The following is a 15,372-nucleotide window of genomic DNA, read 5'->3' as shown; positions in this document are numbered from 1 at the left end:
AATCTTTGCCAACACTTATCGCTTGTCTTTTTGATGATAGCTATTCTAATACTAGGTGTGAAGTGGTATCTCATTGTGGTTTTGATTTGCATTTCCCTGAGTATTAGTGATGCTGAGCACCTTTTCATGTATCTGTTGGCCATTTGTATGTCTTCCTTGGAAAAATGTCTATTCTGCCAATTTTTTTAACTGGACTGTTATTTTTTTTTTTTTTGCTATTGAGTTGTATGAGTTCCTTATGTGTCATGGATATTAAGCTCTTATCAGATATATGGCTTACAAATATATTTTCTCCCATTCCATAGGTTGCCTCTTCATTTTGTTGGCTTTCTTTATGCAGATGTTTTTTAGTCTGATATAGTTCCACTTGTTGATTTTTACTTTTGTTGCTTGTACTTTGGGTGTCATATCCAAAAAATCATTACCAAGACCAATGTCTAGGAGCTTTCTCCCTATATTTTCTTTTAGGAGTTTAATGGTTTCAGGTCTTATGTTTAATCCATTTAGAATTAATTTCTGTGAGTGGTATAAGATAGGGGTCCACTGTCATTCTTTAGCACGTAATTATCCAGTTTTCTCAACACCATTTATTGAAGAGACTATCCTTTCCCCATTATGTATTCTTTGCTCCCTTGTCGCGCATGTTAGTTGATCAAATATACATGGGTAAGTTTTGTGGCTCTTAATTCTGTTCCATTGGTCTGTGTCTCTTTGCTAATTCTTTCATCTGAAATTTCAAATGTGCTATTGAATGCCTGTAGTGAATTTTTCATATTAGTTGTTGTATTTTCAGCTTCAGAATTTGTTTGGTTCTTTCCTATAATATTTATCTTTTTATTAATTTTCTCTATTTGATGAAGCATGGTCATCACATCTTTCTTTACCTCTATAATCCTGATTTTCTTTAATTCTTTGAACATATAATGGTTACTTTAAAGTCTTTGTTAAATATAACATCTGGTTGCTCTCAGAGGTAGTTCCTGTTGCATACTTTGCTCCCCCAGGGGATGAGTTATACTTTCCATTTTCTGTGCATTACTCATGTTTTGTTGGAAACTCAATAGTTCAGATAATATATTATAGCAACTCTGGATAATACCGTTGTTTCCCCGAAAATAAGACCTAGCCGGACAATCAGCTCTAATGAGTCTTTTGGAACAAAAATTAATGTAAGACCCGGTCTTATTTTACTATAAGACTGGGTATATAACATAATATAACATAACATAATAAATATAATACCAGGTCTTATATTTTACTATAAGACTGGGTCTTATATAATATAAATATAATACTGGGTCTTATATTAATTTTTGCTCCAAAAGACGCATTAGAGCTGATTGTCCAGCTAGGTCTTATTTTCGGGGAAACACAGTAGTCCCCTGCTCCCAGCCCCAGGGCACTTTATTGTATTTACTTGTTTATTGATTGGCTGTGCTATTTTCCTGAAGTCTACAATTCTACACCCACCCCCTCAATGTGAAGCCTCTGATATTATCATTCAGGGGGTGCAGCCTTGGGTATTCCCACAGTCACCAGTAGGATGAAAGTGGTTCTAGCAGGGCTGTCTTTGACTGTCTCTTTCCCCTACATACGCAGCAGTCTCACACCACTAACAGCTACCTGATTGCTTTATTATTCTCAATTCCCTGGGAGGCCAAATTGTATCACAAACTAATCAAATTCTAACCCCTTGGAAAGGATAGTTATGGAGGCCAGTGTTTGAAGTATTTTCTGACCAAAAGAGGACTCTCTCCAACTGCCTCTTTCCAGGTTTCTCTCCAGAAGACCAGACAGCCCACAATTTTGCTTCTATTTCCAATGAATCTATCAATCTCCTTCCAACTATCTTTCACCATGACTTCCACATTTTTTGAGAGTTCCCATACACATGAACTTTTTCAAACTCTGTTTCAATTAATGTCAGTTCTTTGGAGAATGAATTTGGAGCTCTCTATTCCATGGCTTGCTTCCCTATTCCAGGGGAAAGTCTTAGAGCTCAAGTTCTGGGGCAGAGAAGGAATCATGGCGTATGTCTTTCTGAGTGAAACCCTTCTTGAAGAGCTTAGTACTCAGTATACTGAGTAGCAGCAGCACCAAGTTTGCTTCTCTTGGCATGGATCCTTTATATACCACAAGCTGGGCAGTCAGGGCCCCCATCTTCTCAAGGGTGCCATAACCAAGGTAGAGCCTTTGCTCAATGAATAGGGGGCGGGCAGAAGAAGGGAGCATTCACCTCATGGCCACACATGCCCAGATCATAGCCTCAGCAACAGGTAGCTGGGACCTGGATGACATATGTTGACATCCTGCCCCTCTTGGGAACATAGCTCTATGACTAGGCTCTGGGGCCGGGGGTAGGGAGCTCTGTTTTCTTGCCTGAATTGGTATAGAGTGGAGTGTCCATCTCACTTAGCTTGACCAGGGAAGGAAGGACATAGATCTTGGTTCAAAGATTCTCAATTTTTACCATAGTATACGAGATGCCTTTGAATAAGTGTTCTTCATTTGTAGTATGCCTTTATGGCCATTTTCAAAAATGTTAAATAATTGTCTTTTAAAGTAATTTTTACTAGTTTCAATGGTAAGTGGGTCTATGCAGATCCTCACACTGTCATGCCAGATGTGGAACCTCAGTTCTTTTCTCATGACCTAATTTAATAATGTACTTTATGTTGTGACCCAGCACATACACACATACACACACACCACATACTACTCTATACGCACACATAAAACCAGATTTTATAGAATACTTTTCCTTACTGTGATTCTCTCCAATACTTTCCTAGTCTATTGTGCTTAATTTAAAAAATACATATATATTAATTGGAAAAAAATTTAAAAGTATTAACCGGCAATATCTGGATTGATTTTTCCACCCACTAACAGATTGTGACTTGACAGATTCAGAAACACTGCTCAAGTTAATTTGCAGCCTTGGTTTATTTATCTACTCATTCTTTTATTAATTTAATCTATAAATATTTAGAACACTGGTTCAATTTATATTTTTGAAAATAAAAATATGAACGAAATATAATTATTTATTTAGGGGAGTTTTAAATCTACTTGGAGAGCATGTTAAGTATAAAAACGTGACAAGAGATATCCCATTGGAAGTTTTTAAAATGATGGGTAAAGTAATCATACATATGTTTTAGAAAGTCAAATATGGTGGTGGCGTAGAGATTGGATGGGTAAGGGGAGAAACCACAATCTGCTCTATCAGTTTACAGGCTTTTACATTAAGTCAGTAACATGGTATGAACCCACATTTAAATATTATCGTAGAATCAGATAAGAGAGAGTTGAAGGATGGGAATCTGAGACATGTAGCAGACAGCATCAATAAAACACAGTGATAGGTGGGTTTTAGGATAAAGATGTTGTCTTGTGCAGTGAGGGTGCATGTGGCATTATTTACTTGAGATGGGAATATGAGGAATATATTTAGGAGATGGGAATATGAAGGAATATATTTAGGAGAAAGTCGGGTTTTTTGTAAGTGCTGATAATTTGTTCATAATTGAGAAAATGTGAACTGTGAAGAAAGGATTAACTAAAAAGTCTGGTAGAAATTGTAGGAATTTAACAGAAAGTGATGCACAATTGAGTAAAAATAAAAAATATCAAGCAACCCTGATATTTGTGAAATTAAATAATTTTGATTTAATATGTGTTATGTAAATATAAAAAACAATAGTGTTTTCATGTCTTGTATACTATCACTTTCCTTTTAGTGAAAAGTAGTATTTTATTTAAAAAGAAAGCAATTAATTTAAAGAGTTAAGGTACGTTATCTAAAGTACAATGGTTATACTTGAAATCATTTATGAACTAAAGTAATTTGCAAGAAGAGACCATTTTATCAATATATTTTGACTTTAATAACAGTGAACTCTTCAAAGTGAACTAAAAGACTGAGTTTAGATATTTACCACAGTGGTCTTGATGCTTCTAGGTTTATTAAATATAGCAAAAAATAATATTCATTTAGTCTTGCATTCTATGTATCTATCTATCTATCTATCTATCTATCTATATCTATCCTATAGCTGAAATAACATCTGCTCTTTATCACATAGATAATAACCAGTTTTAAATACTACACAACCACTTACTATGTAAAAATGAAAAGGAATGTTTCTTTAAACCTTGTTTCTCCATCTAAAAGCGAAAAGTAATACCAGCTCCCTCCTAGAGCTGTTGTGAGGGTTCATTGAAGGAGCTGAGGGTTCATGAAGCAAGGGCTAAATGAAAGGACCAGCTCCACCTGGCATTTAATAGGTACAAATGAGTGAGATACAGGAAAGACCTGTATCCACACCTCAAATTTAGTGCAAATGAGTGAGCCACTAAATCGGACACGCACAGCATTTCTGGAAGCAGTACAAGGCAAGCATTATTCTCCCAATTTAATAGCCACATTACCAGGTGCAGAGTGACGATTGTCTTTGGTGAAAAATATTATTGCTCAGGTCCTGGCATTTTCAGTCAGCAGGAATGGCTGTAATGTTCAAAATGTGAGGATGAAGGTAACTTTTAATATGTTAGAAACTACTGCCCAGTTGAATGTTTATCCATTAAATTGCTTAATATATTCCTATAATGTCATGATCCTCAGCATTCCAAATACGTCCTATCATTAAGAACTATTTCACAATGAGCAATTACCAACAAATGTCAATTATTTTTAAAAAGGATTACATGTAACGGTACTAGCATCTATAGAACAAATTATCAAATGCAAATTTCTATTAATTTTCTATAATTTTAAGGTGAGAACATTATGTATATGAAATTGTGGATGCCTAAAAAATTTAATAGATTAGCTTAAATAGCTTAACATAAATGATGTTACTACATAGAATATTTCCTGATAAATTTGAATAATATACTTCTTGGGATTATTATGTGAAAACAAATATCTTCAAATGCTCATTAGAAATAATAGCATACATAACATAATACTCAATGGGGAAAAGCTAAAACCATTCCCCCTAAGATCAGGAACAAGACAAGGTTGCCCACTTTCTCCACTTCTATTCAACATAGTGCTGGAAGTTCTAGCCACAGCAATCAGACAAGAGAAAGAAATAAAAGGCATCCAAATTGGTAAGGAGGAAGTAAAATTATCATTATATGCAGATGATATGATACTATATAGAGAGAACCCTAAAGACTCCACCAAGAAACTATTAGAACTGATAGATGAATTTAGTAAAGTAGCAGGATATGAAATTAATATTCGGAAATCAGTTGCATTTGTATATACCAATGATAAAATATCAGAAGGAGAAATTAAAAAAACAATTCCATTTACAATTGCTCCAAAGACTATAAAATATCTGGGAATAAATCTAACCAAAGATGTAAAAGATCTGTACTCAGAAAATTATACGACACTGAAGAAAGAAATGAAAGAAGACATAAATAGATGGAAACACATTCCATGTTCATGGATAGGAAGAATTAATATAGTTAAAATGTCCATACTGCCTAAGGCAATATACATATTCAACGCAATTCCTATCAAACTACCAACGACGTTTTTCACAGAAATAGAACATATAATCCTAAAATTTATATGGGACCATAAAAGACCCCGGATAGCCTCAGCAATCTTGAGAAATAAGAACAAAGTGGGAGGTATAACGATACCTGACTTCAAACTATACTACAAAGCTACAGTAATCAAAACAGCATGGTACTGGCATAAAAATAGACACATAGATCAATGGAACAGAATAGAGAGTCCAGAAGTAAATCCATGCCTATATGCCCATCTAATCTACGACAATGGAAGCAAGAATGTACGATGGGGTAAAGACAGTCTGTTCAATAAGTGCTGTTGGGAAACCTGGACAGGCACATGCAAGAAAATGAAGCCGGACCACCTCCTTACACCATATACAAAAATAAATTCAAAATGGCTTAAAGACTTAAAAGTAAGATCTGAAACCATAAAATATCTAGAATATAGGAAGAAACTTCATGGACATTACCCGGAGTAAGATTTTCACTGATATATCCCCTCGCACAAGGGAAGTAAGAGAAAATATAAACATGTGGGATTACATCAAACTAAAAAGTTTTTTCACAGCAAAGGAAACCATCAATAAAACAAAAAGGGATCCTACTGAATGGGAAAAGATATTTGCCAGTGATATATCTGATAAGGGATTAATATCACAAATCTATAAAAAACTTACTCAACTCCAAAAAAACAAACAACCCAATTAAATGTTTGGATGGGGGGAGGGGGGTTCACGGTGTGAGGGATGTAAAAATAAAATAAAATAAAATAAAACTATAAAAAAAAATTTTAAAAAAATGGGCAGAAGACTTGAGGAGACATTTTTCTAAAAAGGACATACAGAAGGCAAGAAGACATGAAGAAATGCTCAACCTCACTAACCATCAGAGAAATGCAAATAAAAACCTCAATGAGATACCACCTCACTCCAGTCAAAATGGCTATCATCAATAAATCAACAAACAACAAATGCTGGCGCAGATGTGGAGAAAAGGGAACGCTAGTGCACTGTTGGTGGGATTGCAGATTAGTGCAGCCACTATGGAAAACAGTATGGAGGTATCTCAGGAATCTGAAAATGGAACTACCCTATGATCCAGTAATTCCACTCCTAGGCATCTAACCAGAGAAATCCAAAACTCCAATTCCAAAATCAGTATGCACTCCTATGTTTATTGCAGCACTTTACACAATAGCCAATCGGTAGATGCCCATCGGTAGATGACTGGATTAAGAAGCTGTGGTACATTTATACAATGGAGTATTATGCAGCCATAAAGAAGAAAGAAATCTTATCCTTTGCAACAACATGGATGGATCTAGAGAATATTATGTTAAGTGAAATAAGTCAGAAAGAGAAAGACAAGTACTATATGATCTCACTTATATGCGGAATCTAAAGAAAAGAATATGTGAATTAACTAATCAGAAACAGTTTTGGGGACACAGAGAAAAAAACGAGAGTTGTTAGATGGGCGGGGGGAGGGGGGTTGGGGATAAGGGGAAAGGTGAAGGGATTTGGAAGCAGCTGGTAACCACAAGATGGCCTCAGGGTTTTTTGAAAACTAATTTGGGGAACGTGTTCAATAATGTTGTAAAGATTTTGTTGGGTATCCAATGGACATGCGTCCTATTTGGGAGACCACCTCAGGGATACTGTGGATGCCTGATCATGGCATTGTACACCAGAAGCTAAACATTAATGAATGCCAACTATAATTTTATGTATATAATGTGATGGCTAGGTGTGAGATCGGAGGGATAGTGGATGGGGGGAGGGGGGTTCACAGTGTGAGGGATATAAATGATGAACGTCTAAGTATTACCTTGTCTTGTACACCTGAAACTAATATATTAAAATAAAATTTAAAAAAAAGGAATAATAGCATACATACATACATATGTAATATATATATATATATATATATATTATATATATACTAGTTTTAAAACCCTAATTATGTGCATTTCAATTTTCAACTAATTTTGCAATAAAAGAATATATATTTTATAGATAATAATTTTTATCTATATGTCTATTTCTCTCTATCTCTCTATCTCTCTATCTCTCTATCTCTCTATCTATCTGCTATGTGCCAGATGGTGCCAGGCATAAAATGGAAAACAAAATAGATAAAGAGTATTTAATTTTCTTATATTATTCGAAGGAATGATTTACAATGGGAGTCACAAAATAAGTTAGTAGAAAGTCGATCATGTCTATAAATCAGTGCACTGTCTGCTAATGAAAAATACATGGCTTACTTTATTTAAAAAAATACATTTAAAAAAAATAAGTAAACAGCCCATACTCCTTTCAGCTAGTTATCAAAGAAACTCACCTTCCCCAACACTTCACCTGTAGGGGTTCAAATGTAATCCTATTACTCATAAATGCTTCTCCAAGCCCTCTAAGATTTCAGTTGGCCATACAACTGCTGGCAGTGATGGCCAGGGAGCCTGTTGCCAGAGAAGTGGAGGCAGAATGATATTCCCATTCTGGGGGTTCCTGTTTTATGTTCTTGGAATGGTATCACCATGTAATTTCCATTTGCTTTAGCCTTGGCCCTGGAGCAAAATGACTACAGGAGAGGAAAAGGGGCAGGGAATATATAAACAAATTGTGTCATATAGAAGTGTGGTAAACAAATACATACACTTACTTGACCTCTTTTGCCTCTATTATGCCCTTTGTTCTTCTCTGCTTTTGGAGGAGTGGTCTGTGAGACAGAAGATAAAGACTTGTTACTTGGGATTTTCAGACATGCCTGTGGCAATAAGCAAAGCTTCAGCAGAGCTTCAGATCCCCGGGCCTGTCCACTGCTCTGGGACCCAGCCAACACACTGTGAACGTCTCACACACTCACACACATACACACACGATGCAAGCCACTCTTTACTTTTATAAACCTACTCCCCCCCAAAAAATGTATAAGTTCTTATGCTGATATTCAACATTCCTTATTCAAACTACAGTTGACCCTTGAACAACGTAGGGGTTAGGGGCATTGGCACCACTTCCACTGCAGTCAAAAATCCACATATAGGGCCGGCCCGGTGGCTCAGGAGGTTAGAGCTCAATGCTCCTAACTCTGAAGGCTGTCGGTTTGATTCCCACATGGGCCAGTGGGCTCTCAACCACAAGGTTGCCAGTTCAATTCCTGGACTCCTGCAAGGAATGGTGGGCTCCGCCCCCTGCAACTAGCAAGGGCAACTGGACCTGGAGCTGAGCTGTGCCTTCCACAACTAAGACTAAAAGGACAACTTGACTTGGAAAAAAATCCTGGAAGTACACACTGTTCCCCAATAATGTCCTGTTCCCTTTCCCCAATAAAATCTTTTAAAAAAGAAAAGTAAATAAATAAAATCTACATATAACTTTCGACTCCCACCAAAACTTAGCCTCCTGTTGACCAGTAGCCTTAACAAGAACATAAACTGTCGATTAACACATATTTTATGTTATATGTATTACATGCTGTATTTTTACAATAAAATAAGCTAGAGAAAATAAAGTGTTATTAATGTGGACGGAACAGGGGCCACAGGTTAAACCTGACAAGCTCAGGAGACTGAAAATAACCACATAGTTTGGAGTGAACATAAAAATTCTTAACTAAGGTGGGCCATGGCAGGAAGTCACATCTTTAGCCGAAGCTTCCTTCATAAGCTCAATTTTTACCTTAAGTGAGCCTATTGTCTTTTTGCATCTGGGATAACATGCCCTTGGAATGTCAGTAATCCCTTTTTCCGAACCAGAGCAGGAAATTACAGAATCCGTCATTATTATTCTTGTCCCCTGATTACCATCTCTATGTGCTGTAAAAAGTAAACTATTAACTATCCTATGTAAAAGAAGTACCTGTTTCTCCAATTTACTTTTATCCAATCCCAGAGATTTCCCCTGCTTTGCTTTCTCCCACCCCCTTAATCTACCACCAATGGATTTCATGCAGCCCTCCTCCTTTGAGTCTAGGCATAAAATAAGCTGCAAACCTCCACTTTGTGGAGCGTTTTCTCAATCCATTGCGATTTTCCTTCCCAGCAACTATACTATCATCAGTTTGGTTCAAATACACTCTTATAAGCTTTCTCTTAGGCTGGATGTTTTTTCGTCAACATTGAGAAAATAATAAAGAGAAAATATATTTACAGTATTTATTGAAAAAAATTTATGTACAAGTGGACCTACGCAGTTCAAACCCTTGCTGTTAGAGGGTCAACTGCATAAATAAAAACAATTAATATGACATGTATTTTGGAATAGGGAATATTTTCCTCTACCATCTTTGACTCAAATGGTTGGGAGCCTGAAAATAAACTGACAATAGACAGATTAACAGGAGAAAAGACAAGGCTCATTTACATGTTACTCATAATGAGTAATTTGATAAACAGCCAGAGATAAAGGTACATATGCTAATTTAACAAAAGGCTCTGGTAGGACTTCCTTGGAAAAACCTGAAAGGTCCTACTGGACTTATTGATGCTAAATGGACAGCTTAATTCACATTTCCCAGGGCTAAGTCAGTCCTTTCCCAACCAGGAAACGCTCTTGGAGGGTGGGGGGTGGTCAATAGCATCTGTATGTGGGGGAGACTTCTTAAATTTAGATGATGCTTTTTTTGTGGCTACTGAGTGTTTAGATATTTTCAGTTTAAAGTAATTTTTGTACCACTTTGGTGGACGATTAATCCCTACATATCCTCCATCTGAAACTTCTTTAAGTTTCACAAACAAGTTGCTGAATTGATTTTGGTGGAGAGAAGACTTGTGTTAGAAATTGGGAGGAAACAGATCTGCAAAGGAAAAGATAAACAGAAATTGGAACAAGGAAACAAAAAGAAAACAAAGATTAATGGTTAGAATAGACTATAAACCAAGTTTCTGAGCCCAGAGGGAAGCCACTCAAGATTTCTAGATGTTGGGTTTGAAATGTCTTTAGATGGTGGAGTGAAACGTTAGTGTCTTGGTTATGACCCAGGGCAGACATGTCCCAGGGCAGTTATGTCCCAGGGTTATGTCCCATGGAAGGTGTGAGTGAGCTGGTGAACTTCATGAAAGGCCCACATTGTTGTGGTGGTAAAGACAGGGTAGATAGACAGAGGGACATGAGCAGGAGAAGTAGAGACCTAGCCCGGTTAGGAAACCACTTGCTGCAGCTCCTGAGATAAAAAAACCATAGGCAGTCAGGGACATGGCCAAGGTAGAGGGGATTAAGGCGGAGACCATAACAAAGCCAGAGGAAGTAACTTTAATAGCTAACAAAGAGATTCAAACTGCACAGCCCACCAAAACTATCACCTCAGGTGTAGGTGGGGAAGGGCCACCCGTAGTTAACAATTTCAAACTGCAGAGAACATGTGCAGTCTGAAGAGACAAGGTAATAGCCCCTTGTCAATCACAGGTGTCAATCAAGTGGTTCCCACACCTGGAAAGGAACAGCCCATCCCAGGTAAGACCCCCAGACTCCTGTGAGCCATGCCTTTTTCAGCCTTGCCTTTGCTCCGCCCACTCCAAACCCTTTCGAGTATACTTTCTCCTAATAATGGCCTTGAGCCACTGCTTTCTGCTCGGGCCCACTTTTAGCTCTTTGAAGTGTACTTTTTTTCTAATAAACTGCTTTTTCACTACTTTACCTCGGTATGTCGTTCAGTTCTTTGCTCGAGATGCCAAGAACCTGGACATCACACCGAGAAGCGCCCACTCTCCAGTTGCATATTTTGGTGAGCCAGCCAGGAGCAGCCTGCCACTTCTCTGCTGCCTGGCTCCGCCCTACCACCGCAACCCCTCCGCCTCCCCCACTCCCACCCCCAACTCAGCACTGCAGCAGCAGCTAAGAGAAGGGGTCTCAAGAGCAAGGCTTCTGAGCTCCGGGCCTACGCCCAGCCACTGCAGCCACTGCCAGGCCTCCACGAGTGGTGCCCACACTCCTCTAGCCACTTCTAAACCCACTTTTCTAGCTTACACTTCTACCTTATCTTTCTTTTGCCCAACTGTCATGCAGGGTGTCATGTGGGGTCTCTGGTCCCACTCCTCACATAAGAACGCAGGACATGGTGAGGCCAAAAAGGAACACCCACGGAGCCATAGGTAGGGGAGTCATACCATTATATTCTCGCTGGCGGCTGGGTTGGAGACACAGGAAGCAGGAGCCACACGATCCGCAACCCGCCGCCGTCTACTTGTCTCTGCCAACCAACCTCACTTGCTAACTGCAATCTGCTCTGCTAGCTGCAATCCGCGCTTGCCAGCTCAGCCAGCATCTTCTCGCTAGCCCCCATTTTCTGCTAGCGTAGCCACGGCAGTTATATTAGCGGCCAATGGCTCACTGGTTACAGCTGACGGCCAGCCAATCACAGTTGACGGCCATTTACTACCTGAGCCAGCGCCTTTCCACGTGAGGCCAAGAACCTGGAAACTGCACTCCTGGCTCTGTCCCCACAGCAACCTGATGGTCCTGGGGGGCATTTCATTCCAATCCCCCCTCTCTGCGAACCTGCAAGCAGAGCTTGTCTCTTGCGCTTTTTGTCTTATGCTTTTGCAATAAAACTGCTTCTGCTTAAACATTGCCTCTCGGGATCCGCGTTTCCATTCTTCAGTAACGGCAGGATCACATTCCCGGGAAAATACCTCAGGATCCTAAGTCACTCCTACTTATGTCAAGACCCCTCGCAGCTGCCCTCACTTAGGACACTGAGGCCTTACTAGCCCAGGAGGATTCCAGGCTGATACAAACCCCTAAATCAAAGGGGTGTGTTGTTAGAAGCCTGTAATGCAGGGTCTCTGGTCCAGCTCTCAGCGGGTGGACACAGAATATGGTGAGGCCGAAAAGGGACACCAACGGAGCCATGGATAGAGGGTTCATACTACTATATTCTCACTGGTGGCTGGGTTGGAGATATAGGAAGCAGGATCCGCAACCCGCCTCCCGCTTTTCTGCCAACCCCTTGCCAGCGTAGCCACAGCAGTTATATTAATGGCTAATGGCTAACCGGTTACAGCTGATGGCCACCTAGTTACAGCTGATGGCCATCTAATAACCGAGCCAGCACCTTTGCACGTGAGCCCTAGCGCCTGGAAACAGCTCTCTGGGATTCCGTCCCTACAAAGCTAGAGAAGGGAGGAAGACATCCCACTTATCAGAGTATACATCCTGTTTATCTGGACCCTTTTAGTGAGCTTCTCAACAAATCATAAAAAGAAAATTGACAGAAACTACCTTGAGAACCCAAAGGGAGGACTGGGCACCTCAGCAGGAGAGGAAGAAATAAAGAGAAGGGAGAGGGGGACGCAATTCTACCCATAGAGAAAAAAACCTTCATACAATGTGAGGCCTTTCCCTCTCTTGGGATTGGTCCGCTCCACATCTTGGAGTACATCCGCCTTTACTAATAAACTTACTACCCTATACCTGCACAAAAACGCTGTCTCTTGACTGCTTTCCCTTGAGAAGACAAGAGCCGAGGAACAGCATCACAACCGGCAACAGTAAGACATTTGAAGTTTATATTTGAAGTTTATATCTAGTCATCTCGCTTGAGCTTGCAGGATTCAGGAAAAAGGCAGCAACACGACAATGTAGAGTCTCAGGAAGGATCTGGGCAGTTAGGTTTTAGTTTTTAGTGATGCCAGGAGGGTGGGAGGAAAAATTAAAATTATTTATTACTGACAAAGTGCATAAGATAGCAGGATCCAGTTTACAAAGAGGTAAAAGACAATGAGCAGGGCTAGAATCTGAAAACCCACAAAAGCGGGTTATAGTTTTCCACTGAAACATAAAATGTCTTTCTAAAATCACCCCCATTTTAATCAAAGATAATCAAAGTAAGATAACTCTTGTTTATACAATAAATCTAGTCTCATTAAATTTGGCATGATGATTTACATAAGTGCAGCAAAATGATAATTGACCACATAGCCCTTTTATAAGTTTGCTTCGCTGGAACTTTTCTAAAGAATCTGATTTGACTTTTAAGTCTCTTAAGGCTAGAAAGCAAAGCCAAAAACTCACCATCAGAATTCAACTCAAGTGCCTATAGAGATGGGTGAATTGCTCTCTTTTCCAGGTCTCAAAATATCTTGAGTTCCCTGGGCTTGCCAGGAAGTCACCTTTCCTATTCATCTGAACTCTGTAATGGCTCCATAAAACTAACCTTAATTTCTTAAAACCTGTCTGGTCATATCTGAATTTATGCACATTATTCTCAAATATGACATTCCAGTCAAAGCTGTGGTTATGTAACCAATGTTTCCAATTATAAGGAATATAGACTGTAATAGAATCTATGTATATGATTATACGGACATAAGTAAGAATATTCAATAATAATTTCTGAATTCTGGAGGGATTGGGCAGGAGACAGATAAATGTTTTATTTCTGTTTACAAAAGAATAATCTATTTGTTATGAGTTTTAGATAAAGAAAAGAGAAGGAGTTCCTTCAACCCAGAAAATACAGTGTTAAAGAAACAACAACGTTCCAAACAAAAAAAGCCATAAAAATTATGTAATCAGTCTTCATTAGGTCATTCCGTCCTCTCTAATTCTTGTTCTACTTGATCTTGGCTTAGCAGTTTCATGAACCCATCAGCTTTCTCAACTAGACTACTAAAAATCCTTACTTAGTCCAACGGTATGATCTCAAAGTTATTAATACACTTAGAAGCCTGTAACCCAGAGTACCTGGCATAGTACTTGGCATAGGTCTCTGTGGGGACAGAGCCCCAGAGAGCAGTTTCCAGGCTCTTGGCCTCACGTGGAAGGGTGCTGGCTCGGGTAGTAGATGGCTATCAGCTGTGGCTAGTTGACCGTCAGCTGTGGCCAGTTAGCCAATTGGCCACTGATATAACTGCTGCGGCTGCGCTAGAGAGTGGAGTCAGGCAGTTGGCAGAAAAGTGGACAGCAGTTCGCACATCATGTGAATCCAGCCTCCAGTGAGACTATAGTGGTATGACTCCCCTATATATGGCTCTGTCGGTGTTCCTTTTTGGCCTAGCCACATCCTGTGTTCTTATGTGGGGAGCAGGAGGGAGCAGAGACCCCGCAGGCACCCCGCACAACAGTCTCTCAGACAGTACCTTCAGTTGAAGACAAAGCGTTCTGGCTTGTAGCGGATTGCAAGAGCTCTCGGGGAAAGCATCAGAGTAAAACAATAGTTATTTGTTAAAGACAAAAGACGTAACATGGTCACGGATAAAGATCTGATGAGAAGACTAGACTTACTTCTACAAAGGCTTTAGCCCCTCAGTGTTTGTCCAAGTCAGAACTTGACAGGTTTCCTCCGACTGGCAGGAGGGACACAGGCCAGTTCATTGGCTTCTGCTGTTTCCACAGCCTGTGGGTGGTCTGTCTGCCTATTACCCAATGCACAGATGGGTGAGACTCCTCCCGAATCCCTTGACATATGGTGCTGGATCCCACAAGTCCCATGGAGAAACTTTTGTTCATGAATGGATGTCAAACTTTCATTGTTAAAGGGGAGGGCAAAAAGCCAGGGCATCTTATGCCACCATGTTGACGTCCCTTCTGAATGAGTTAACTTTAGTCCCTCAAATTTAATGCTCCTTGCCTTGATTAATAGTGGAGAAGGAGAGGGGTGGGGAGCAGGTTAGAATTTCTTAATATGATTTAATTAAAAGGAAAATTATGGAGCTTATTGACATAATTATTAAAATTTGTTTATGGTCACATTTAATTAAGCTCCAGTTTAAAAATTACCATTTTTTCCCAAGTAAAACACAATGAAGATCATCTGTGGTCTCTAGTTTTTGTAAATTTTAATTGATTTAACACTTAAAAATGAACAATTTAAAATGAGGATTATTATATA

The sequence above is a fragment of the Rhinolophus hipposideros genome, assembly GCF_964194185.1.
Source record: "Rhinolophus hipposideros genome assembly, chromosome: X".
NCBI classification, from domain to species: Eukaryota; Metazoa; Chordata; class Mammalia; order Chiroptera; family Rhinolophidae; genus Rhinolophus; species Rhinolophus hipposideros.
This window is presented reverse-complemented; position numbering follows the sequence as displayed.